Here is a 25518-nt window from a genome sequence, read left to right as displayed (position 1 = left end):
AAATGAATTTCACCTGCTTCTTTTTGTTCTTTTCAACATGGCTATCGGAAAATTTTAAGTTACATATGTGGCTCCCATTTTATTTCTATTGGACAGAGTTCATCAAGATGTATATTCTCCTGCTATAGAAAATATAGAGCAAGTATCGCTACATGCTAATTATCTGTTTTCATGGATATGAACTGAGAGTGGTTTCAATAGGTAACTGATCACAAAGTCCCCTAAAATGGAGCTCTGATGAGTAAGAGAATGACTAGGAGGAGAAATCTTAGCTCGCCCGAAGTACCTGAGCTCTGTAGATGGCAGAAGACCAATTCTCCCCAGCAACTTGATAGACCTTCCCCCTGCTGAAGTTCCAGATTGTTGAAAGGCATTTATACCAGTTTTTACGAGGATGAATTGAGGGTGAATGGATAAAGTGAATGCATTCCATCCTGGATCCTCCATTCTCATTTCAAACCTTGATGATCACCATTCTGCCTATGCATCATTTGCATTTATCCTCATGCAGTCTCAACACAGAAGACAAGGATGAACTCAAGTAAAGAACTAACCTACCCTGAGGCAACTAGAGACTTAAACTTTGAAAGTAAAACTCCACTGAATTTTTGTTCATGTTCTGTGCATAACTTAAGAATGCAGTAGAGAATTGAAGCATAGATCCATCCCTAAAAAAGAATAAACAAAAAAAATTTGTAGACAAATGACTGAATGACCCAAATTAGGCATTTGATTTGAGGCATTCGTAGAATTCCCCCTTGTGTGTTTGGATGCTACCAAAAGGCAGGCTGTATGGGGTAATGGAAACATGAATATTTGGGGAAAAGACCAAGGCAGTTTCTCTGGCTTCTGGGAAAATTCCCATCTACCTCAGGAGTACTTGGGGCATGGTCCTCATTGATAACTTCTAAAAGTGAGTCTATAGAGGGTATAATTGAAAGAGTTATGAAAAAAGAAAGAAAACAATTTCACCCTATTGACAAAAGGACTACAACCTTAATTTGCTCACCTGTGTATAGGATGCTACATCAAATGGAAATCTACCTGCCACCCCTCTAAGTTACTCTGTTTAGAAAGACCTCTGCTTGCTTAGACTTCCTTCTATAAATGTAATGCTTGCTGAAATGTCAAATTGAGACTTAGACTACCTATACATATTTTACCCACCAAATAGAAGCTATCTGTGCGTCCCCAAACAAGCTCTATCAATGCATTTGAATCATGTTATGTTTTCATAACACCAAACGATTCACTGATGTGTGAAAAGACCAGTAAATCGGCAAGTTGCTTGTTCTGTGTAAACCCAATGAGCTGATGTATTTGAGTAATTAGACTGGAGGTGCAGCTGTTTGGTGCCATGAAGTTTCTAGTCCTTGGTGAGACAGAGATCCAGGAACTGTTATTTCTTATTGAGGAAATGCTCATGAATGTGACACCGAATTGCTGAACTATGCTATCCAGAGCTCTTTGTATATCCTCATCAATCATAATTTATATGAATAACCATTGAATTATCAGAGACGTAGGCAGTCTTCTTTAAGTATAAAAAGGCACTATGATACAGCATTTAAGAGCAAAGATGCTGGAGCCAAACTGGGCTCTGCTACCTACAAGCTGTATGTCCCTAGGTACTCACCATTCTGTGCCTGTTTCTTCATCTTTAAAATGGAATAATAATAGCACTTAATTCATGGAGTTATTCTGAAAATTAATGAATTAATAATTTTAAAAGGCCTTGAAAAGTGCTTGACATATCTAAGCTGTTAATTATTACATATTTTATATTGCAACTGAGGAAGTCTCACTAGTTCAATGGAAGTTACGGATGCATCAGTTTAGGAAGATGTCACCTAAGGTTCTATGGCCTTGGGTGGACTTAGTCACAAAGAACTGAAGCTGATTTCCTACAGCCTTTCAACAAACTGCTAAAGATGAGTTCTATCTCTTCTCCATGGGAAAGCATTTTGAAACAGGGACCTAGAGGCAATGGAGCCCTTTCTACTTACCAACTACACATTTTTCTTTTACGTGAGATAGTTATGTAAAAAACTGTGCAAGCTAGCCATCCACTGGCATCCATTTCTGCAACCCAAGCTTTTAGCACAATCTTTGGCACAGAGCTAAGACACCCAATAAATAATCATAATCACATCCACAGTTGCTATGGACTGAATGTTTGTCTTCCCCCAAATTCATATATTGAAGCTCTAATCCCCAATTGATGGAATTTGGAGGTGGGGCCTTTGGGAGATAATTAGCTTTCGATGAGGTCATGAAGGTGGGAACCTCGTGATGGGATTAGTGCACTTATAAGAAGAGGAAGAGAACAAAGCCCTCTCCTCACCATGTGAGGGTACAGCAAGAAGTCTGCAAACCAGGAAGAAAGCACTTACCAAACACCAAATCTGCCCTTGACCTTGGATTCCGCAGCCTCCAGAACTGTGAGAAATAAATGTTTGTTGTTTAAGCCACTCTGTCTATGGTATTTTGTTATAGTAGCCCAAACTGACTATGACAACAGCTAACATTTGTTAAGCATTTATTCTTGCCAGACACTGTTCTAAACATTCTATATATATTAATTTTTAATCCTCATAATTCCATGAAATATATACTATCATTATCTTATTACCCCTATGTTGAAGATGGATACCAAGGCACAAAGAGGTTATATACCTAAGATCACCCAGTTAGAGAATGGTCACACTGATATTAAGACACAAGCAGTCTGGTGTAGAGCCTGCACGTTCGATCACTGCATTATACTGCAATAAATATCTCCTAAATGAATGAATCAATGCACACTCAGGACACGATTTTCCATCACAATTTTATTGTTAATGTTTCCTTCAAATAAAGAGCAAAAGTTTCCCTGGAGGAAAAATTTGAAACAGTACTGAGATATGATAGAACAAATATGCATAAAGTATGGGTTCAACACATATAGGCAGTTTTGAACAACATTCACCACGTCTCCAGGAAAGGGTGAATATGAAGTACATGGTAATTCAGTCCAGGGACCAAGGGGCAGGGAAATGGAAATGTTACCTTGGAGAATGGCTCATGATCTAGAGAGTTAGGATAGTAGACGTTACATGCATCAATTCAGGCTCCAGACTTCCAGGGACCTCTTACACCTAAGATACCTAAGGCACGTGACTTAACAGCTTTCAACTTCAGTTTCTTCCTCTGAAAAATGGGGATAATATTAATCCCTACCTCTGGGGGTTGTTGTGAGAACTGAATGAATTGGATGTGTGCAAAGCAAGGAATACAGTGCCTGACCCACAGCGAGTCCTCAATAAGTGTCTGGTGTGTTGTTAGTGCCGGGGCTCTAAATCTCATCTCTGTAAACTCCTGAGAGCTTTTTGTTGAGTTGTTTTGGCCTCTTGCTTCTGGTTTTCTCTCTGGAGAATTGTTAGGGTGCCCTTGTGATTTAGTCAGGCTTGAAGAAGAGGCTTACTAAAAATACAGATACTCCTGATCAGGCTGGCTTTGTCGGTCATGGGTTTCTTTCTCAGAGCAGGGAGACTTTTCTCCAGCTTTCTCTTGGCTTGGATCAAGTTGCTTCAACAGACCAGCATCTCTCTTTCAATCCAAATCTACTTGCCTACAAGCTATAAATCAGCTTTGGAAAACATGTTTTTCTACAAGTCCAGACGTAAAAAAATAGCCCTGATTTCCTCATAGTGCCTGCAGCGCCTCCCTCTGAGACAAAGCCAGGTTGATTTGTTTTTTCCAGAGCAACATGAGTGCCATTAGTGCAATTGTATCAATAAACTTCTTTTGTCAACAAACATTCTCAGCCAGGGACTTGGGCCCTGCTAAGATACAAGCCAAATGTGTATTTAATCATTAGGTCTATATTTTTATTTTTATTTATTTATTTATTTATTTATTTAACATCTTTATTGGAGTATAATTGCTTTACAATGTTGTGTTAGTTTCTGCTGTATAACAAAGTGAATCAGCTATACGTAAACATATATCCCCATATCTCCTCCCTCTTGCGTCTCCCTCCCTCCCACCCTCCCTATCCCACCCTTCTAGGTGGTCACAAAGCACCAAGCTGATCTCCCTGTGCTATGCGGCTGCTTCCCACTAGCTATCTATTTTACATTTGGTAGTGGATATATGTCCATGCCACTCTCTCACTTCGTCCCAGCTTACCCTTCCGCCTCCCCGTGTCCTCAAGTCCATTGTCTACATCTGTGTCTTTATTCCTGTCCTGCCCCTAGGTTCTTCAGAACCACTTTTTTTTTAGATTCCATATATATGTGTTAGCATACAATATTTGTTTTTCTCTTTCTGACTTATGTCATTCTATATGACAGACTCTAGGTCCATCCACTTCACTACAAATAACTCAATTTTGTTTCTTTCTTTGGCTGAGTAATATTCCATTGCATCTATGTGCCACATCTTCTTTATCCGTTCATCTGTCGATGGACACTTAGGTTGCTTCCATGTCCTGGCTATTGTAAATAGTGTCGCAATGAACATTGTGGTACATGACTCTTTTTGAATTATGGTTTTCTCAGGGTATATGCCCAGTAGGGGGATTGCTGGGTCGTATGGTAGTTCTATTTTTAGTTTTTTAAGGAACCTCCATACTGTTCTCCATAGTGGCTGTATCAATTTACATTCCCACCAACAGTGCAAGAGGGTTCCCTTTTCTCCACACCCTCTCCAGCATTTATTGCTTGTAGATTTTTTGATGATGCCCATTATGACTGGTGTGAGATGATACCTCATTGTAGTTTTGATTTGGATTTCTCTAATGATTAGTGATGTTGAGCATCCTTTCATGTGTTTGCTGACAATCTGTGTATCTTCTTTGGAGAAATGTCTACTTAGGTCTTCTGCCCATTTTTGTATTGGGTTGTTTGTTTTTTTGATATTGAGCTGCATGAGCTGCTTGTATGTTTTGGAGATTAATTCTTTGTCAGTTGCTTTGTTTGCAAATATTTTCTCCCATTCTGAGGGTTGTCTTTTCGTCCTGTTTATGGTTTCCTTAGTGTGCAAAAGCTTTTAAGTTTCATTAGGTCCCACTTGTTTATTTTTGTTTTTATTTCCATTTCTCTAGGAGCTGGGTCAAAAAGGATCTTGCTGTGATTTACGTCACAGAGTGTTCTGCCTATGTTTTTCTCTAAGACTTTTATAGTGTCTGGCCTTACATTTAGGTCTTTAATCCATTTGGAGTTTATTTTTGTGTATGGTGTTAGGGAGTGTTCTAATTTCATTCTGTAACATGTAGCTGTCCAGTTTTCCCAGCACCACTTATTGAAGAGGCTGTCTTTTCTCCATTGTATATTCTTGCCTCCCTTATTAAAGATAAGGTGACCATATGTGCGTGGGTTTATCTCTGGCCTTTCTATCCTGTTCCATTGATCTATATCTCTGTTTTTGTGCCAGTACCATACTGTCTTGATTACTCTAGCTTTGTACTATATTCTGAAGTCAGGGAGCCTGATTCCTCCAGCTCTGTTTTTCTTCCTCAAGATTGCTTTGGCTATTCAGGGTCTTTTGTGTTCCCATACAAATTGTGAAATTTTTTGTTCTAGTTCTGTGAAAAATGCCAGTGGTAGTTTGATAGGGATTGCATTGAATCTGTAGAGTACTTTGGGTAGTATTGTCATTTTCACAATGTTGATTCTTCCGATCCAAGAACATGGTATATCTTCCCATTGGTTTTTATCATCTTTAATTTCTTTCAGCAGTGTCTTATAGTTTTCTGCATACAGGTCTTCTGTCTCTTTAGGTAGGTTTATTCCTAGGTATTTTATTCTTTTTGTTGCAATGGTAAATGGGAGTGTTTCTTTAATTTCTCTTTCAGATTTTTCATCATTAGTGTATAGGAATGCAAGAGATTTCTGTGCATTAATTTTGTATCCTGCTCCTCTACCAGATTCATTGATTAGCTCTAGTAGTTTTCTGGTAGCATCTTTAGGATTCTCTATGTATAGTATCATGTCATCTGCAAACAGTGAGTTTTACTTCTTCTTTTCCGATTTGGATTCCTTTAATTTCTTTTTCTTCTGTGATTGCTGTGGCTAAAACTTCCAAAACTATGTTGAATAACAGTATCGAGAGTGGGCAACCTTGTCTTGTTCCTAATCTTAGAGGAAATGGTTTCAATTTTTCACCATTGAGAACGATGTTGGCTGTGGGTTTGTCATATATGGTCTTTATTATGCTGAGGTTGGTTCCCTCTATGCCTACTTTCTGGCGGGTTTTTATCATAAATGGGTGTTGAATTTTGTCAAAAGCTTTTTCTGCATCTATTGAGATGATCATATGGTTTTTATCCTTCAATTTGTTAATATGGTGTATCACATTAATTGATTTGCATATGTTGGAGAATCCTTGCATTCCCGGGATAAACCCCACTTGATCATGCTGTATGATCCTTTTAATGTGCTGTTGGATTCTGTTTGCTCGTATTTTGTTGAGGATTTTTGCATCTATGTTCATCAGTGATATTAACCTGTAGTTTTCTTTCCTTGTGACACCTTTGTCTGGTTTTGGTATCAGAGTGATGGTAGCCTCATTGAATGAGTTTGGGAGTGTTCCTCCCTCTGCTATATTTTGAAAGAGTTCGAGAAGGATAGGTGTTAGCTCCTCTCTAAATGTTTGATAGAATTCGCCTGTGAAGCCATCTAGTCCTGGGCTTTTGTTTGTTGAAAGATTTTTAATCACAGTTTCAATTTCAGTGCTTGTGATTGGTCTGTTCATATTTCCTATTTCTTCCTGGTTCAGTCTTGGAAGGTTGTGCTTTTCTAAGAATTTGTACATTTCTTCCGAGTTGTCCATTTTATTGGCATATAGTTGCTTGTAGTAATTTCTCATGGTCCTTTGTATTTCTGCAGTGTCAATTGTTACTTCTCCTTTTTCATTTCTAATTCTGTTGATTTGAGTCTTCTCCCTTTTTTTCTTGATGAATCTGGCTAATGGTTCATCAATTTTATCTTCTCAAAGAACCATCTTTTAGTTTTATTGATCTTTGCTATCAGTTTCTTCATTTCTTTTTCATTTATTTCTGATCTGATCTTTATGATTTCTTTCCTTCTGCTAACTTTGGGGTTCTTTTGTTCTTCTATCTCTAAGTGCTTTAGGTGTAAGGTTAGGTTGTTTATTTGAGATTTTTCTTGTTTCTTGAGGTAGGATGGTATTGCTATAAACTTCCCTCTGATAACTGCTTTTGTTGCATCCCATAGGTTTTGGGTCAATGTGTTTTTATTGTCATTTGTCTCTAGGTAATTTTTTTATTTCCTCTTTGATTTCTTCAGTGATCTCTTGCTTATTTAGTAGTGTATTGTTTAGCCTCCATGTGTTTGTATTTCTTACAGTTTTTTCCTGTAATTGATATCTAGTCTCATAGTGTTGTGGTCAGAAAAGATACTTGATACGATTTCAATTTTCTTAAGTTTACCAAGGCTTGATTTGTGACCCAAAATGTGATCTATCCTGGAGTATGTTCCATGAGCACTTGAGAAGAAAGTGTATTCTGTTGTTTTGGATGGAATGTCCTATAAATATCAATTAAGTCCTTCTTGTTTAATGTGTCATTTAAAGCTTGTGTTTCCTTATTTATTTTCATTTTGGATGATCTGTCCATTGGTGAAAGTGGGGTGTTAAAGTCCCCTACTATGATTGTGTTACTGTCGAGTTCCCCTTTTATGGCTCTTAGCATTTGCCTTATGTATCAAGGTGCTACTATGTTGGGTGCATATATATGTATAATTGTTATGTCTTCTTCTTGGATTGATCCCTTGATCATTATGTAGTGTCCTTCTTTGTCTCTTGTAATCGTTTTTATTTTAAAATCTATTTTGTCTCATATGAGAATTGCTACCCCAGCTTTCTTTTGATTTCCATTTGCATGGAATATCTTTTTCCATCCCCTCACTTTCAGTCTGTATGTGTCCCTGGGTCTGAAGTGGGTCTCCTGTAGACAGCATATATACGGGTCGTGTTTTTGTATCCATTTAGCCAGTCTATGTCTTTTGGTGGGAGCATTTAATCCATTTACATTTATAGTAATTATTGATATGTATGTTCCTATTACCATTTTCTTAATTGTTTTGGGTTTGTTTTTATAGGTCTTTTCCTTCTCTTGTGTTTCCTGCCTAGAGAAGTTCCTTTAGCATTTGTTGTAGAGCTGGTTTGTTGGTGCTGAATTCTCTTAGCTTTTCCTTGTCTGTAAAGTTTTTAATTTCTCCATCGATTCTGAATGAGATACTTGCTGGGTAGAGTAATCTTGGTTGTAGGTTTTTCCCTTTCATCACCTTAAATATGTCCTGCCAGTCCCTTCTGGCTTGCAGAGTTTCTGCTGAAAGGTCAGCTGTTAACCTTGTGGGGATTCCCTTGTGTGTTATTTGTTTTTTTTCCCTTGCTGCTTTTAATATTTTTTCTTTGTATTTAATTTTTGATAGTTTAATATGTGTCTTGGCATGTTTCTCCTTGGATTTATCCTGTATGGGACTGTCTGTGCTTCCTGGACTTGATTGATTATTTCCTTTCTCAACTATAATCTCTTCAAATATTTTCTCAATCCCTTTCTTTTTCTCTTCTTCTGGAACCCCTATAATTAGAATGTTAGTGCATTTAATGTTGTCCCAGAGCTCTCTGAGACTGTCCTCAATTCTTTTCATTCTTTTTTCTTTATTCTGCTCTGTGGTAGTTATTTCCACTATTTTATCTTCCAGGTCACTTATCCGTTCTTCTGCCTCAGTTATTCTGCTATTGATTCCTTCTAGAGAATTGTTAATTTCATTTATTGTGTTGTTCATCATTATTTGTTTGCTCTTTAGTTGTTCTAGGTCCTTGTTAAACGTTTCTTGTATTTTCTCCATTCTATTTCCAAGATTTTGGATCATCTTTACTATCATTACTCTGAATTCCTTTTCAGGTAGACTGAGTATTTCCTCTTCATTTGTTAGGTCTGGTGGGTTTTTACTTTGCTACTTCATCTGCTGTGTGTTTCTGTGTCTTCTCATTTTGCTTAGCTTACTGTGTTTGGGTTCTCCTTTTCGCAGGCTGCATGTTCGTAGTTCCCATTGTTTTTGTTGTCTGCCCCCAGTTGGTAAGGTTGGTTCAGTGGGTTGTGTAGGCTTCCTGGTGGAGGGGACTGGTGCCTGTGTTCTGGTGGATGAGGCTGGATCTTGTTTTTCTTGTGGGCAGGACCACGTCCGGTGGTGTGTTTTGGGGTGTCTGTGAACTTATTATGATTTTAGGCAGCCTCTCTGCTAATGGGTGGGGTTGTGTTCTTGTCTTGCTAGCTGTTTTGCATGGGGTGTCCAGCACTGGAGCTTGCTGGTCATTGAGTGGAGCTGGGTCTTAGGGTTGAGATGGAGATCTCTGGGAGAGCTGTCGTCAGTTGATTATGTGGGACCAGGAGGTCTCTGGTGGTCCAATGTTCTGAACTCGGCTCTTCCACCTCAGAGGCTCAGGCCTGACACCCAGCCAGAGCACCAAGACCCTGTCAGCCACATGGCTCAGAAGAAAAGGGAGAAAAAAAAAGAAAGAAAAAATAAATAAAATTAAAAAAATAAATAAAAGAAGAAAGCAACCAAACCAATAAACAAATCCACCAATGATAACAAGCGCTAAAAACTATACTAAGATAAACATAAAAATCAGAAACTAGCCATTTGCATACAGCAAACCCCAAGTCTACAGTTGCTCCCAAAGTCCACCGCCTCAATTTTGGGATGTTCATTGTCTATTCAGGTATTCCACAGATGCAGGGCACATCAAGTTGACTGTGGAGATTTAATCTGCTGCTCCTGAGGCTGCTGGGAGAGATTTCCCTTTCTCTTCTTTGTTCACCCAGCTCCTGGGGTTCAGCTTTCAATTTGGCCCCGCCTCTGCGTGTAGGTCGCCTGAGGCTGTCTGTTCTTTGCCCAGACAGGACAGGGTTAAAGGAGCTCTGATTAGGGGGCTCTGGCTCACTCAGGCCGGGGGCAGGGAGGGTACAGAATGCAGGGCAAGCCTGCAGTTTCAGAGGCCGGCATGACGTTGCACCAGCCTGAGGCGCGCCATGTGTTCTCCTGGGGAAGTTGTCCCTGGATCACGGGACCCTGTCAGTGGTGGATTGCACAGGCTCCCAAGAGGGGATGTGTGGATAGTGACCTGTGCTTGCCCACAGGCTTCTTGGTGGCAGCAGCAGCAGCGTTAGCGTTTCATGCCCATCTCTGGGGTCTGCGCTGATAGCCGCGGCTCGCGCCCGACTCTGAAGCTCATTTCGGCGGTGCTCTGAATCCTCTCTCCTCGTGCACCCCGAAACACTGGTCTCTTGACTCTTAGGCAGTTCCACACTTTTTCCCAGAGTCCCTCCCGGCTAGCCATGGCGCACTAGCCCCTTCAGGCTGTGTTCACACAGCCAACCCTAGTCCTCTCCCTGGGATCCGACCTCCGAAGCCCGCGCCTCAGCTCCCAGCCCCCGCCCGCCCCCTGTGTGAGCAGACAAGCCTCTCGGGCTACTGAGTGCTGGTCGGCACCGCTCCTCTGTGCAGTAATCTCTCCGCTTTGCCCTCCGCACCCCTTTTGCTGTGCTCTCCTCCGTGGCTCTGAAGCTTCCCCCCTCTGCCACCCACAGTCTCCACCTGCGAAGGGGCTTCTAGTGTGTGGAAACCTTTCCTCCTTCACAGCTCCCTCCCAGAGGGGCAGGTCCCGTCCCTATTCTTTTGTCTCTGTTTTTTCTTTTTTCTTTTGCCCTACCCATGTACGTGGGGAGTTTCTTGCCTTTTGGGAAGTCTGAGGTCTTCTGCCACCGTTCAGTATGTGTTCTGTAGGAGTTGTTCCACATGTAGATGTATTTCTGATGTATCTGTGTGGAGGAAGGTGATCTCCACGTCTTAATCCTCTGCCATCTTGAAGGTCCTCCTAGGTCTATACTTTTAGTTTTCAGTATGACATCTATAAATTGAAGATGTTTATTAAATTTAATATGACAGTTTTTCTGTTAAAGTCTGATGATTGATTTGATTTGTATATATGGTTTAGAGTCCAAAATAAAATTGCAGCTACTTTTTAATGTGAATATTGGTATTGATTAAATAAATTATAATACATCCATACAATGGAATATGCTACAGCCACTAATACAACAGTCTTGGGAATATGTTTATAGCCATGCAAAGACGTTCACAGTATGTTCTTAAGTGAAAAAAAAGGTAAATTGCAAAACTGTATTTACAGCATAGTCCCAGGATTTCAGAAATATATCAAAATGTCTAGGCACCAAAGTATTAATGATTATTAATTTTAAATGGTTATTAATTTTAAATCTAAATACATTTCAAGAAACTTTTTTAAAACTATGATTTAGAACTTCACTTATCTCATAATTAATGTTTGGGATTCAGTAGTTTATAAGGAAGTACTGGCATAAAATATAAACTGACCAAGAAAGAATGTAAACAAATTTATTTATGTTAGAACTATAAATGATGGATTTGGGATAGGCAATGGTTTTCAAAAAAATCATCAAAATCACTCTGGGGAACTTTGAAGTATATATGTCTTAGGCTCCATACACAGGGATTTTACTAAGAAGGGAGAACGCTTTTTCTCAAAAGATGGTCTTGTGCTAAAAACCCCCAAATTTCTTCCTCCTTTAAATTTCTAAAATTCTATAATTCTTCAGAAGAATACTAGACCCTCGATACTGTGTAAAAGCATAAAACTTTGTCATAAGAGGGACCTGGTTTCATGTCTTGGTTTATTTGCCTACTAGCTGCGTAAATTTGGACAAGTAATGCATTCTTTCCAAGCAACTCCCTACAACATCCCTGTTCTTCATCTGGAAAGTGGGGATAAAAATACCAATTCCATAAGAGGATTTATAAGGTTTTATAAAGGATGAAAGGAAACAATCCACATAAATTCCTTATCATGGGCCTTATATATAGTAAGAGCTCAATAAATGGTAACAATTATCACCGTCACTGAAAATTTGCCTTTAGTGTTCCTGTTGGTGACATACTACTTGAATAGTTTTGGCTGAGTATGACACCTCCTGTTCCTATGATTTTGCAGATTTGAAATTGATAAGAAAAGCACTATGATTTATTATGTATGTAATATAATCTATTGCCTTGTGCTTGAAACTTCATTGAAGTAGAGCTCTCTGTACATAATTGGAAGGTAGCTAACAACACACAAGAAAATAATGATGGTAAAGATAATTCTTGTTATTGACTGAGCTCCCACTATGTTCCAAGGACTATTCCAGGTATTTTATGTACAACACTCTATTAGAAATCTGTTCTTATTTTTAATTTACAGATGAAGGAACTGAAGCTTGAAGAGTTTGCTTGCCCATAACTGGCTTATAAGAAGAGCCAGTATTCTAACCTTCTGCTATCTGAGTCAGATATGGACTTGATAAATCTAAAGATAGGAATCCTATGTTAATTATTATTTTTGTCTCCTCAAGTTTTTATTGTGAGAATGAGAAAGTGAATGAAAAATAATGAAGATAATGGGGTAGAAAATGTTTAGGATATGAGCAACAAGATTTCTAACCTATTATTAAATTAAAAAACACACACAAAAAGAAACCTTTCCAAGCAAAATTGGTGGTCTTCGGAAGAAACAGGTGGAATAATTTGGAATTGTTCAATTTTGAAATTGCCATCACTAAGAGATTTTTTTATCCTTTTCTCTCAAATAGGCATACTTTTCTAAGGGATTGCTTATTCTTTTTTTTTTTTTAATTTCAAATTTTTGATAAATTTTATTGGAGAAAAAAAGCAGATGAGGAAATAGAAAGTAACTGGGCGATAGATGGTGGGGCGCAAAGGCTACTTTAATTGTGTGGCCAGCGAAAGCTTTTCTGAGTTGATGACATCGAGGCTGGGAAAGACAGAGTCATGGAAATACCCAGGGAAAAGGGCTGGGGGCAGGGGAGTAGCAAACGCTAAGACAGACGAGCCAGGAGCCCTGTCTGACAGGGCTTGCTTATTCTTACAGCTTATTGGTCAGCATTACTAATGTCTTAATGGGGAAGTTTTGGGCAGTTTAGGAAATGGCACAATAAAGGGGGTTATGGTGGTGAGGAAGAGATTGTAATTTTTGGTAATTTTCTACTTGTATTCTTTCTCCAGGCTTTTAGATGAGTCATTAGCTTTGTCAAAGGAGACGACTGCTATTTGTAACCCTACATTTTTTTTTAAATGCCGTTTTTTAGTTTTTATTCTATTTTATATACATATACATATATATATATATATATATATATATATATATATATATATACATTTTTTTTTTAACTAGGCCTTTTTTTTTTCTTTCTTTCTTTTTTTTTTTGGCCATGCAGCATGCAGGATCTTAATTCCCCAACCAGAGGTCGAACCCATGCCCCCTGTATTGGGAGCATGGAGTCTTAACCACTGGACCGCCAGGGAAGTCCCTGTAACCCTACTTTGTCAATGAACTTACCTTCAACTGAAAAAGTGGGCAGCATTTTCCTTCTTTAATACAGCTGTAGAGTCTCTCTGTTTTTCTTGCCTCCGGCTGTTTCTTTTGCTATATCCTCACCTAGTAAGATTTATTTGAGTTGAATATTCATATTACTCTCGCCTAAACCAACTTTCTTCCCTCCTTTTTGCTTTCCTGCTGTGGAGACGTTCTATTCATGCCAGTTTTATGATTTGGGGGAGGAGTTTTTCTTTTTAAGTCTCTTTTACCCTCTGAAGGTCTCCAGAGGGTAGAGCAAAGACTGCTGATACTGGCCGTGTATCTCAGTTGGAGTGAAAAGCTAAGGATGGGGAGCAAAGGGGAGATAGTCTACTTGTCTGTGCTTTCACAGGACCCATTTCTGTACTTTGCGGAACAGGAAGGAAGCCTCCCAATGCTATCAGATCAACAGATACACATTTTTTTGTTTTTTTGTTTTTTTCCAGACCAAATGCTCACTGGAGGGGAGTGATATGCTGACCAAAGACATCCCCAAACATGAAGCTGTCCTGCTGGGATTGTCCTGCCAGTGGTCGTTTTCCTTCCTGCCGTCTCGAATACTCCCAACCCCAAAGCAAAGGGCCCCTCTGCACAAAGGTTGAGATTGCGTCCCAGCTGTGGCCATAACAGGGACATCGATCCTCATCTGTTCCCCACCACTGAATTCTCCACTGCGCGTTAGAAACAAGCAATGCAGCCTCCGCTACCAGCGACACCGGCGGGACCTGGCTTTTAGAAGTAAGATTGAATGGCTATTAGAAGGGGTGACGGCTATAACCTAACACTGTACAGAGAGACCAAGGTAATGAAGTAACACAGCATCGTAGAATGTGGAGATCTGGAAGGCTCTTTAGACATCATTCTGGCCAACCCCTTTGCTTTACAGGTGAAGAAACCCAGGACCAAAGAGGTTAATTGACTTATCCAAGGTCATAATGTGAATTATTGTCCTTTGGTTGTTCAGGTCATCCTTAAACAAAAAAATTTTTCCCAAGGTTTCTAAGAGTTCAGAGTTCATAGTCCATCAGCTTTAATAGTTTAAATGCTTCCCTTTAGAACTCATTCATCGGCGGTGAATCATGGGAACCTATCATGAACATGCCCCACATGTTATAGGTGATTAAAAAAGGGGAAAGAGGTTTCTGCACCTAATATCTTACAATTGAATTGGAGACTTAAGAAGTATAAATAGCAAGAGGAAAAATGAAACTCTTAGGTAGGTAAAAAAAAAAATGAAATCCTTGATGTATGCGTGTAAATGCTGTGCATAAAGAGAATTCTATGGAGTAGGTGTCCTTTGCTTTATCTTAAAGAAACTAAAGACCACGTGTTTGTATTAATATTTAGAGAGCCATTAATTTACTATTGGGATTATAAAGTAAAAGTGATAAATAGCAATTTATATTTTGTGTTCTATAATGTCCACGTATAAAGTTTCCTGGTCATTTCAACAGCCACCAACATCACTGAAAATATGTTCATGGCCCACGAAAAAATTCCATTTGAATCTTGGCTCTTTGAAACATAGCTTCCTCTCTTCATCCTTATTGCCTCATTTCTAGTATAAAGTGGTCAGATTAGATGATCTTTAAGGTTCCTACAAATTTCCACTTTCCTTGATTAGGGAGTGACTAAAAACAAAAGGCAAAATAGTCCAGATGTTCTAGTAGGTTTACATTTGCATCTGAGAAAAGTCCTGAAGTACCTCAATAGTTTTAAATTATTTTTTGAGTGGTGAAATATCACTGAAATTTTTCTATGAAATTCTCCCAGTAAAATAACTGGTTTTAGAGTTCTGCACTGTTGATCTTGTAGTTCCAGGACAGATTTGGGATAATTATCGTGATTTCCACTGGGTAGAAAAATATTTTAGGATCAGAACAATCAAACTCAAATTATACAGGTACAACAGTTTAACAAATGTTACACATATTTTATAATTCATATCAAACTGATGAGTCCCTTTGGTCTACCCATCAAAATAATTGTCAGAGGTAAATAGGCACTCATTTTCCATGTGAACTTTTCCATGTTGATGCTGGAAAACCGTTTCTAAGGGTATAATAGCAATAACTGCCCCTGAAAGCCTCGAGCCCCAAATGATCATTTAAATGGTTCTTGTGAATGGCACAACTCGTGCTTATGGGTGCCAGGTCCCAGTGTTTCAGATACATCGAAACAGCCTTTGCCAATGCAGCTTTAGCCAGTAAGAATAGCTAATATTGATGCTTACTGAGTGCTAACTATGACTATACTGAAAGTTTTGCATACATTATCTTATTTAATACTCCCAATAATCTGAAGAGGGAGGTACTGTTATTATCCCCATTATACAGATAAAGAAACTGAATATTAGAAGGTTAAATAGTTTGCCTAAAATACATCTAGAAAAGACTAAAGCTGAGATCTGAAGCCAGATGTATTGACCTCACGGACAATACGCTAATCACTATACAGTATTACCTCGTGGCTTACAATAGTCTACAAGACAAATGATTTTTAAGTTGCTTTGATAAATACCCTTTATGTGGAAAATGATGGGTGTGCAGACTGAGTAGTGTGTATGATGGTGGTGGGGGTTAGAGGTGCGCGGATCATTAATTTTTATTGACTTTAGTTAATTGCATTTAATTCGAATCTTTCAACGATTTTGGCCAACTGCACGTTGTGCCTGTCTGGGTCTGCAGTATCACTGACAGCAGAGATGTGGGTACCAGGCTAAGTAGGCATCCTTCCTCCAGAACCTTCACTGGCAGACACGAGCGTGCATCATCCAACCCGGGTCTGAACAGCGAGTTCAGAAGCTATCTCATTATTTAAATTTCTGATCTGCAGTGTTGTATGAAATACTGTGAAGAACCCCGTGCTTTAGGATCGGTGGAATATCAACACATTTCCCAGCCTAAATCTAAAGCAATGGTGCTTAATAATTTATATGAACCCATCTCCCCCTTCTCCATGTGGTTAAAGATAATGGAATAGAGAACTGCGCTCTCCGAGAATGTTACAGGCCAATTTACGATTCTAATTCTCTGTTTGGTCATCTAAAATATACTATTTTAGCAGCTTTCTGCCTTTAACAGGTATTTCTTGAAAGCAATTCCTACTTGCATTACTGTTCCGTAAATGTTTGGCTTGAAAGAAAAGAAAATGTGTCCTTCAAAACAGGTGTGTTTCTTTCAGGGCTACTTCTGTATGTGAATTTCTCCGTGGTGACTACCCAGTGTTTTCTGTTACCATCTTCTCAGCGTTCAATTCATTACCCCTGTTCATTATTCAATTTGTTGGGCTTTGAGCACCTGAATAATTGAAAGCTATGCAAGTATTATAAATTATAGTGTCCACATTCATAATCCCCATTTTAGAGTTTATAGCTTCACTGTAAAAATTCATTGTGTTGGAACCTTACATACAAGGTCTTACACTGAAAACAAATTAATTTATACATACATTTTTTTCTTCCCTAAACTCAATATTTATCAAATCTTACATTTTTCCAGTTACGATTTTTAGGGCTTTTACTGCCACAGCAAGACCAATGAAAAAGAATGTTTTACATGTTCATTCATTCTTTTTTGTAACAAATATTTATGGAGTGACTATACCTTTGACAGTGTGAGGCTGGGGCTAGGTCAGCCTATTTTCTTTGAGAAGAATGAGAGAGAAAGCAGGCTTTACAACCCTTTAAGTTATGGCCTCCACCTCCTGATGGCACTCCAAAATCAAAACAAACCAAAAAACCCCCAAGCCAAATCCTCAGCAGCTCTTCCTCTGTAGTCTCTGCCCCTGGGTTCTTCCTGGTCCACATAGGGCCCTGAGGGCTGGAAGATTCTGTAGCCTCCTTGAGGCAGGTAGCCCAGTTCTTTGCTCTGCAAATAAATATGGGAATAAATTTTTTCAATGAGAGTAAGAAGGAAAGAAGAGAAGATGGGTGAAGTTTAAGAGACTGATGACCCAGCTAGTAAGTGCCTGAGCTGGAAGGCAGGCTGCAGACTCAAGTCTTGTGGATGCAAATCTAGTGTGGTTTTTAATTTCATCAGCACTGCCTCTGCATTGCTAGATTGATTGATTGATTGGCTTTACCATAATAAAAATAGCTTTATTGGGTTTGTTTTTTTTTTTTAAAGAAATTCACGTTCTTTTATTTATTTATTTATGACTGTGTTGAGTCTTCGTTTCTGTGTGAGGGCTTTCTCTAGTTGCGGCAAGTGGGGACCACTCTTCATCGCAGTGTGCGGGCCTCTCACCATCGCGGCCTCTCTTGTTGCGGAGCACAGGCTCCAGACGCGCAGGCTCAGTAATTGTGGCTCACGGGCCCAGTTGCTCCGTGGCATGTGGGATCTTCCCAGACCAGGGCTCGAACCCGTGTCCCCCGCATTGGCAGGCAGATTCTCAACCACTGCGCCACCAGGGAAGCCCGCTTTATTGGGTTTTTTTTTTCTCCATAATTATACCAGCAATACCCACCCTTCTCTTTGTAAAAGCTGAAACAATGGATTAAGGTAGAAAGTTGAAAGTGAAAATCACCTGGAAGTAAATTTGATTGGCATTAGTTCAACAAGTATTTCTGAAGCACATATTCTGTACCACTTGGGCCTTGGTAGATAGGGATTGCTATTACAGATGTGGTTCCTGCCCTTAGTTAGCATAAAATTGGTGAAAGATACAAAAAATAGGCAAGAAAGCAAATGAATGTATATTATTTTTATGACGGCTGAGAGCAGAGAATCATGATGGCAAATCAACAGGGAAGGTACTACTTACATCAAGCTATTAGAAATGATCTCTCCTGGGAAGCGGTATTGTAGAGTATGGCCTTCCAAACTGTATATTCTATGGCTCTGTTTATGCATTTTTATTTTTGACAAAAACAAGATCATATATGCATATTGTTTTGCAACTTGCCTTTTCAATATAACAGTGTTAATCTTCCATGTAAATAAGTATAGATTGAATGTATTATATTGTATGAATATATCATAATTTAAGAAAATCAATCCTCTATTGATGAATATTGATTTTTTTTTTTTGCTTTCATATGCATTGCAAGGATGGACTTCCTTTAAAATATCCCTTGGGGTGTATTTACCATTATTTCTTAGCATAAATATATAGGAACAGAATTTCTGAGTCACAGAGTGTACACACTAAAAGTTTTGATACATGTTGTCAAAATACTATGTGAAAACTTGTACCAATGTATACTCCCTGGAGCGTCATGTTCAAATAGGAGACAGAAGAGAAGAATGATTTGAGAGGGCAGCTTTGGAGTTAGATTGCCTGGGTACAAGTCTCAGGTCCCGCACATGTGAACTGTGTCTGACTTTCGACAAGTTGTGACACCCACCCAATATCTCAGTTTTCTCATCTAGAGTGTGGGCATAATAACTTATGGGATTGTTGTGAAGAGATTAAATGAGATAACTCATGTTCATCATTTAACAAAGTACATGGCACATAATAAACGCTCAATAAAAATATGAGGTATTACCATTATTTACCCTGTGCACTTGTGAGTACTGGCTATTATCATTTTTATAAATTTTTAACATATTTTAATTATAAAAAGAATCCATGCTTATGGTAAAGAATGTCTCCAACCACATGGAAGGATATTGACATAATCACTCCTCCTCCAACTGCTATTCCACTTCCCAGAGAGAACCACTTAAGACTTTTTAAACTGCCACTATGACTGAGTTAAATGCCTACATCTGACAGTCACAAATGTCGATTTTAGACAAAATCTCCAGATAGACCACTATAAAAGAAGAGGATTTCACTCCTCTCCTATGTCTACCTGATTTTTGTCAGTTTATTTTCCAGTTCTTTGATTTCCCAGTTCATCTAAAAATAGTATTTCAAATGGAGTGCAACATGTACACTTCTGTATTCATATTTGCCTCCATAAAATCCACTAAATTCGATAAACCTGTTACTGCAGTGGCGCATCCAGCAATTGTAGTCTATAGTCAGTCTGGTTCAGTGGGACAGTCCTGGTTTACATTTTTTGTTCCAGTATAGTTTTTAATAGTGCCCGTGTTTGCTTTTAAAACTATGTTACTTGGATGATAACTTAGGTGTTTGCCCAATTTATAGAAAGAATTTGAGCGGCCTTTTGAGATTGCTGGCAGAAGGAGGTGTTTGATGGCTTCCTGGCCACTGTGTCATCATATTTTACTGAGTGGCTAAAGAGAATATGTTTCCTTTGCTTTTTAAAGTTTCATATCTATTCTTGTGGGCTCTGGGGTTCATGTCCCTTTGCCATGCTTGATTTAGATGGTGCCCCTCATGTCAACATATCATTTCTATTCAGGGCACTGTTTTCCTTAACAATTTTGAGATGGAAAAGAGAAAAAGAATCTAATTAGGATATTTATCCCACGGTAGATTAACTACTACCTTGTTAATGTTATTTTCTTATTCCTTTAAAAACTATTTCAGATTTACAGAAAGGTGAAGAGAATGATAACAATTAAAAAATCTCACGTTCTCAACATCCAGCTTAAAAAGTAAAACATTACCAATACATTTGGCTTCCCCAGTGTTCCGTGTTCCTGTGTACTCTTCTTGACTGCAATATCCTTTTCTTACCCCAAGGCAACCACTCCACTGAATGTAATGTTTCTCATTTCCATGCATTTAAAAACATAATTTCAATGTGTAGTGTATAATAAAATAGACAGAATTGCTTTCATGCTTTAAAACTTTATATAAATGATGTACAATTTAGTTTTTTTTTTTTTTTTCCCTCAACATCCTATTTGGGAGAGTCTCCTTGGTAACCTGTATAGGGATAGTTGATACTTTTTCACTAGTCTACAACATTGCCTCCTATGAATATACCACTATTTACCCATTCTACTTTTCTTTGTTCTTACAAACTGCGTTCTGCAGCTTGTCATTGAATATTCTTGACCAAAAGTGTAAAAAACAGATTGCCATCCAAATGGTTGTAACCATTCATATTCCCACCAGCAGTGAAGAAAAGATTTAAGACCATTGTAAAACTATTTATCTGACTCAGGATATCGGTCAACCAACTAAATATTATACATCTATTGTAAATAAGGTACTTGTCCTAGACGTTGAAGATAGATACAAAGATATACAAGAGAGTCTGAGTAGAATATATATGCACAGTGAAATTCTTTGCAGACAAATACCTACTACATGCCATGTACTGCCCTAGGCAGTAGGAATACCAAAGTGATCAGGAAAGTAAGATTTGGTCAGAAAGGTAAGAACAGAGGTGGAGAGGAATCAGACAACATCTCAGGAAGAAATGTTGTGAGTGACCTGAGTATTCCCTTTATTCTTCCTCCTTCTGAACCTTCTGTACAGTGGAGATTATATACCACATTGCCTAATTTTCCAATTTGCTAAGGAAGACAACTCAGAAATGAAAATATTTCATAAATGTTAATAGATGGCTTGATCATGCAAAGATTTTATTATTGTTGTTGGTAAATTCCAATACCTGAGGCAAAATATATACTTAAGTAAATAGGCTTTTCACAATTCTAAACGCACTTGAGAAAATTACAGCTTTCTGTGTATAGACTTTGGTTTGCTCGAGAACAAGAATTGTTATAAGAAGGTATAAAAGCTACTTATTTTTTATGGGACTTCTGCATAAATCTTATATCTATAACATGACCTAGTGACATAAATTTTAGCAGCTTGTTTCTGTTTCACCTGCTGTGGAACCAGTGCTGTCCTACAGCAATATCCAGGGATGGAATTGAGCTATTTGCTGGTGTCATAAATAAGTAAGGATGTCATGACTGTTTTCATTTGACTGAGCAGTAATGGAGTTAATTATACTATCTGTCTTTTTGTTTTTGATCTGTGTTTCCAAAGTCATCTAAGCTTTGGGGAGTTCTCCTATTTTAACCCTTCCCTTTTCTGATTGGATTTCATAGGCTTTGGGATTTCACAGCTATCTATTACTACTGCCTTTTAATTTCCACCTTTCATTCACAACTGTGCAGATTGTGTTTCATATGGACTCTTCTTCAAAGAAATAAGAGAACTGGCGTTCTTTTGTACTTGATAGGTAACTTTTAATTTGAGCATTTTATACAAGTTATCTCTGGAGAAGGACGGATTTTAGCCTAATTTTTTAGTTGAGACAGACTCAAGAGAAATAAGTAACTTCTGAAGTGTGAGCTAGCAAGCCAGCGAAATAGGAATGGATTTAGAATTTTCTTGAGTATTTTTGCTGAGATGAGGAATCATTGTTGAAATGAAAAAGAATTTCCATGATTTTTTCTGCCAGGCTATTACTTATCAAGTTGAGAGAGACAAAGTAGATAAATACACATATACATACAAATATGTAAATAGTTGGAGACCTCAGATTAATTTTTCATCTTTATTGATATTATTTACCTTAACTACATAATCTGAAATACTTGGATTACTTAATCACTATAGATACTTTAGCTTTAATTAATTATACTTTTAATTTTTTGTTTATTTATATATTCTCTCATTTAACTGGCAGCTAAGCTCCCAAAGAAGAAAACTGAGGGGAAAATTATTTTCACATTTTATTCAATACATATAACAATACATATGAAAATATTTAAAAATAAGGAGATGTTTAATTTTTTGCTTTTATAAATTGCTGGACAGTTTAGATATCAGATACATAGGAAAGCAGCACATGCTATTCTCAAATATATACATACATGCATGTATACATACATAATATACATTGAAATAATAAAATGAATTTCGAATTTTATGGTTTAATTTTATTGAAACTGTGATCTTGCTTTTTAATAGATCCAACTCTTCTTTGGTAACTCTTCATTTCCCTCGGTAATGAACAGCTTCATACAATAGCTTTCTGATCCATCTTACAAGTTTGAATTTGTTTTCCAAATGATTTAAACAATCTCTAGCTGCTTACTATTATTAAAATTAAAAGTAAAGAAATCCTGACATAAAATTATTTTATCTTGTCTTTTGTCTCCTGCACAAATGACTTTTAGTATTAATCATGGTATTTCTACGATCGCCATCATTTTTTTTTTTCTTTTTTGGCCACGGGGCATGCAGGATCTTAGTTCGATCCCTGACCAGAGATCAAACCCGTGCCCCCTGTAGTGGAAGCGTGCAGTCTTAACCACTGGACCACCAGGGAGGTCCCTCACCATCATTTTTATGAAGAACTTATGAGTCAGTTATTTTTCAACATGAAAAGAAGTAGGTTAAATGCCAGAGAAATACACTAAAAGTGGTGCTGAGAGTCATGGAGGGATTTTGTTGAAATGCAAGTGAGAAGTTGAGTAGGAATCAACTATGAGGCATAAAAAGATGTTTTAATTTTTGGCCTGAGATTTTCCATAAGGAATTCATATAATTCTTCTTGTTGGCAGGAGTGTGGAGAGGTTGGGATAGGATTAGTTGTCAAGGATTTTCTACAGACCTGCAGAGGGTAAATTTTCTATTTCTGGGTACTGAAGTATGGCCCCAACAGAATTCTTTTATCCTTTGGGTTTGGGTAGGAATTTTTGTTGGTGACTGTTAAGTTAACCCTGACCTCATCACACCTACCCAAGTATTGCTATGGCAAAATCACTTCGCAAACTGATAAGCAAGTAACCTGGGAGAGATTCAAAGAAAACCTTTTGATATTAACAAAAGAAAAAGGTGGGAAGGCAGGTTAAATCTGCATTTTGTGCTGATTGAATGGCTTGATTTTAACACAATCACAATTAAATTGGACTTGCTGTTCGAAAGTAAAGAAAACAAATTCCACTGACCCTGACATCTTCAAAAGAGTGGAATTGAAAAGAAAAAAAAAAGCAACACATTCAGGCCCTTTAGTGGCTGCTAAGTTTCAGTCTCCGCTTTCTCTGTGCCCTAATGTGGAGAAGAGCTGTGTGTCTCCTGTCTTTAACAATCATGGGATTCAACATAAGTCACTGTGAAGTTTGACACATCTTTGGCATTTAGAAAAAAATGTACAAACTAGAATCCCAGCTTGTTAGTTTTCTGAGTTGTTTAGGAAGCGACTTACAAGGGAAATAGATTTTCTTCGTGGGTTTTATGAATGCTACCAAAATTCCATACTTAAAAGTGAATGTGGGCTCCCCTGGTGGCACAGTGGTTGGGAGTCCGCCTGCCAATGCAGGGGACACGGGTTCGAGCCCTGGTCCGGGAAGATCCCACATGCCGCGGAGCAACTAAGCCCGTGTGCCACAACTACTGAGCCTGCCTGCCGCAACTACTGAAGCCCACCCTCCTAGAGCCCGTGCTCCACAACAAAAGAAGCCACTGCAGTGAGAAGCCCGCGCACTGCAACGAAGACCCAACAGAGCCAAAAACAAATTAATTAATTAATTAATTTTTTAAAAAAGTGAATGTAACTGAGCAACATGCTCTTCCTAAGGAAGGTCAAATGTTCTTCCCTTTGAAATCTTTCAGGCTCCCAAACCAGTTTGCATATTGAGTTTCCCAGAACTCTTTTCAACTACCTGGAGCAGTTGAGCATGAAGAACACCATTCTCAATGTCTTTAGCTACAAATTGGTAAGCAAATAGGTTCCAGAGGCCCGGTGAGGAGGGGCACTCCCCTTCCATCCAGTCTGTTTATTACTGAGGAAGTTCTGATCAAGTTTATGGTGTTAAAGACTCCAACATATCAACTCTATTGAAGAGCAGGACAAGCCATTGTAAATATGAACCATCAAAGCATTAGCCATTTCAATGAAATGAAGCAAATCAATTGTTTTTTAGAAAGGTGCCTTTCAGATCTCCTCTCTCAGGTTCTGAGTTGCTGTATCAAGTTCACATTAAAACAACTTGTGCTAATGGGATTTTAGCTCAGGATCTTGGAAGGTCAGTGGCTTGGGCGATAAACCATGATTTCCTGAATCTGTGGCAAAACAATCACCTCGCTGCTTTAAAACCATTGAAAACAATTCAGGGACATGTTAGCATTAGGACAAAAATGAAATAGCTAAAATAATTGCAGTTACTTGGGTTGTGAATTTGCTTCTATCAATCAGCTGCCTTTTATTTAATATGGCATTAATAGTTTTTTTTCCCCTAAATGTGTTACGGTTTATTAAAATTGATATATGTATCAGATGCATGTAGACAAAGAGATATTATTTTTTGAAATCAAAACATCTTTGGTTAATCTCTTGGAATTCTGTGTTCTGGAAAATAATTTCAGCTACAAGGAGGATGCTGAATGTAATTTTTGTATAAACCAGTAAGATAGTCATTACTGTATCATAGTCTGATTATTTCTTTTAACACATTAATTGAGCACCTTGTATGCAGCAAACACTGAACTAGATATTCTCACATGCTCTCTCATTGACTGTGAATATCATCAGCCTTTGTACACTGTGGGCTTCTCATGATCAGGGATCTTGCTTCATAAATCTTTGCTTATCCTTAGGACCTAGCAACGTGTCTGGGATATGGTCCTCAAAATCTTTCTGTTAGATAGACATAAATATATGTACTTAGCTTTAAAAACAATTAACTTCTGGCTGAGAATTTGAATTCAAGATATTTAACCCTTTGGAGAAAGCAAAAACAGTTACATTATGGAATTTTTTTCCCATGTGGTCATACCAAAATTCTGTAGTGTTTTAGAAGTAAATGCTATGTTTAAATTGAGAATGGACTGAAATGAAAGGAGAGTGTTTTGCCAGAACATTCTATTTGAACTTAAAAAGTTATTCAGTATTAAAAATTAACCAGCATTTAGGTAGAAGGTTGGGATATTTATTTGATGTGAGCTATATATTAACTAAAACTAGATCATGAGAAACAGAACACTTTACCCATAGCTGAAGGATTCATTCTCTTTAAATTGGTTAGATATTCGTTTTGTGTACAATCTACTGATAAAGATAGGTATGTAGTTAAGTAGGTAGATAGATGTATAGACAGATAGATGCATACATACATACACAGACAAATAGAATTTTTTTTTTTTTCATTAGGAGCCAAGCACTAGGCTAGCTACTGCAAAGCATAGGGTAGAATTTGAGGAAGACAAACTTTCTGCCATCAGTGCATT

At 38.0% G+C, this 25518-nt stretch overlaps 1 long non-coding RNA gene across 3 annotated transcripts in view; it reads left to right on the top strand.

Annotated features, from left to right (window-relative positions):
- The window catches only part of LOC309644573, an 85165-nt gene that overhangs the window by 39989 nt on the left and 19658 nt on the right, over window positions 1-25518 (top strand). For 2 of the 3 annotated variants that reach the window (XR_014254498.1, XR_014254499.1), the window contains one exon: window positions 13911-14750. This is a non-coding gene — a long non-coding RNA (uncharacterized lncRNA). Of the gene's footprint in view, window positions 1-13910; window positions 14751-25518 lie in introns of those variants that run through there. The other variant, XR_014254497.1, reaches the window with a different exon arrangement.

The sequence above is a fragment of the Balaenoptera physalus genome, assembly GCF_965194825.1.
Source record: "Balaenoptera physalus genome assembly, chromosome: 1".
NCBI lineage: Eukaryota > Metazoa > Chordata > Mammalia > Artiodactyla > Balaenopteridae > Balaenoptera > Balaenoptera physalus.
Note: the sequence above shows the minus strand (reverse complement) of the source record. Positions and strands in the feature narration are given on the sequence as shown.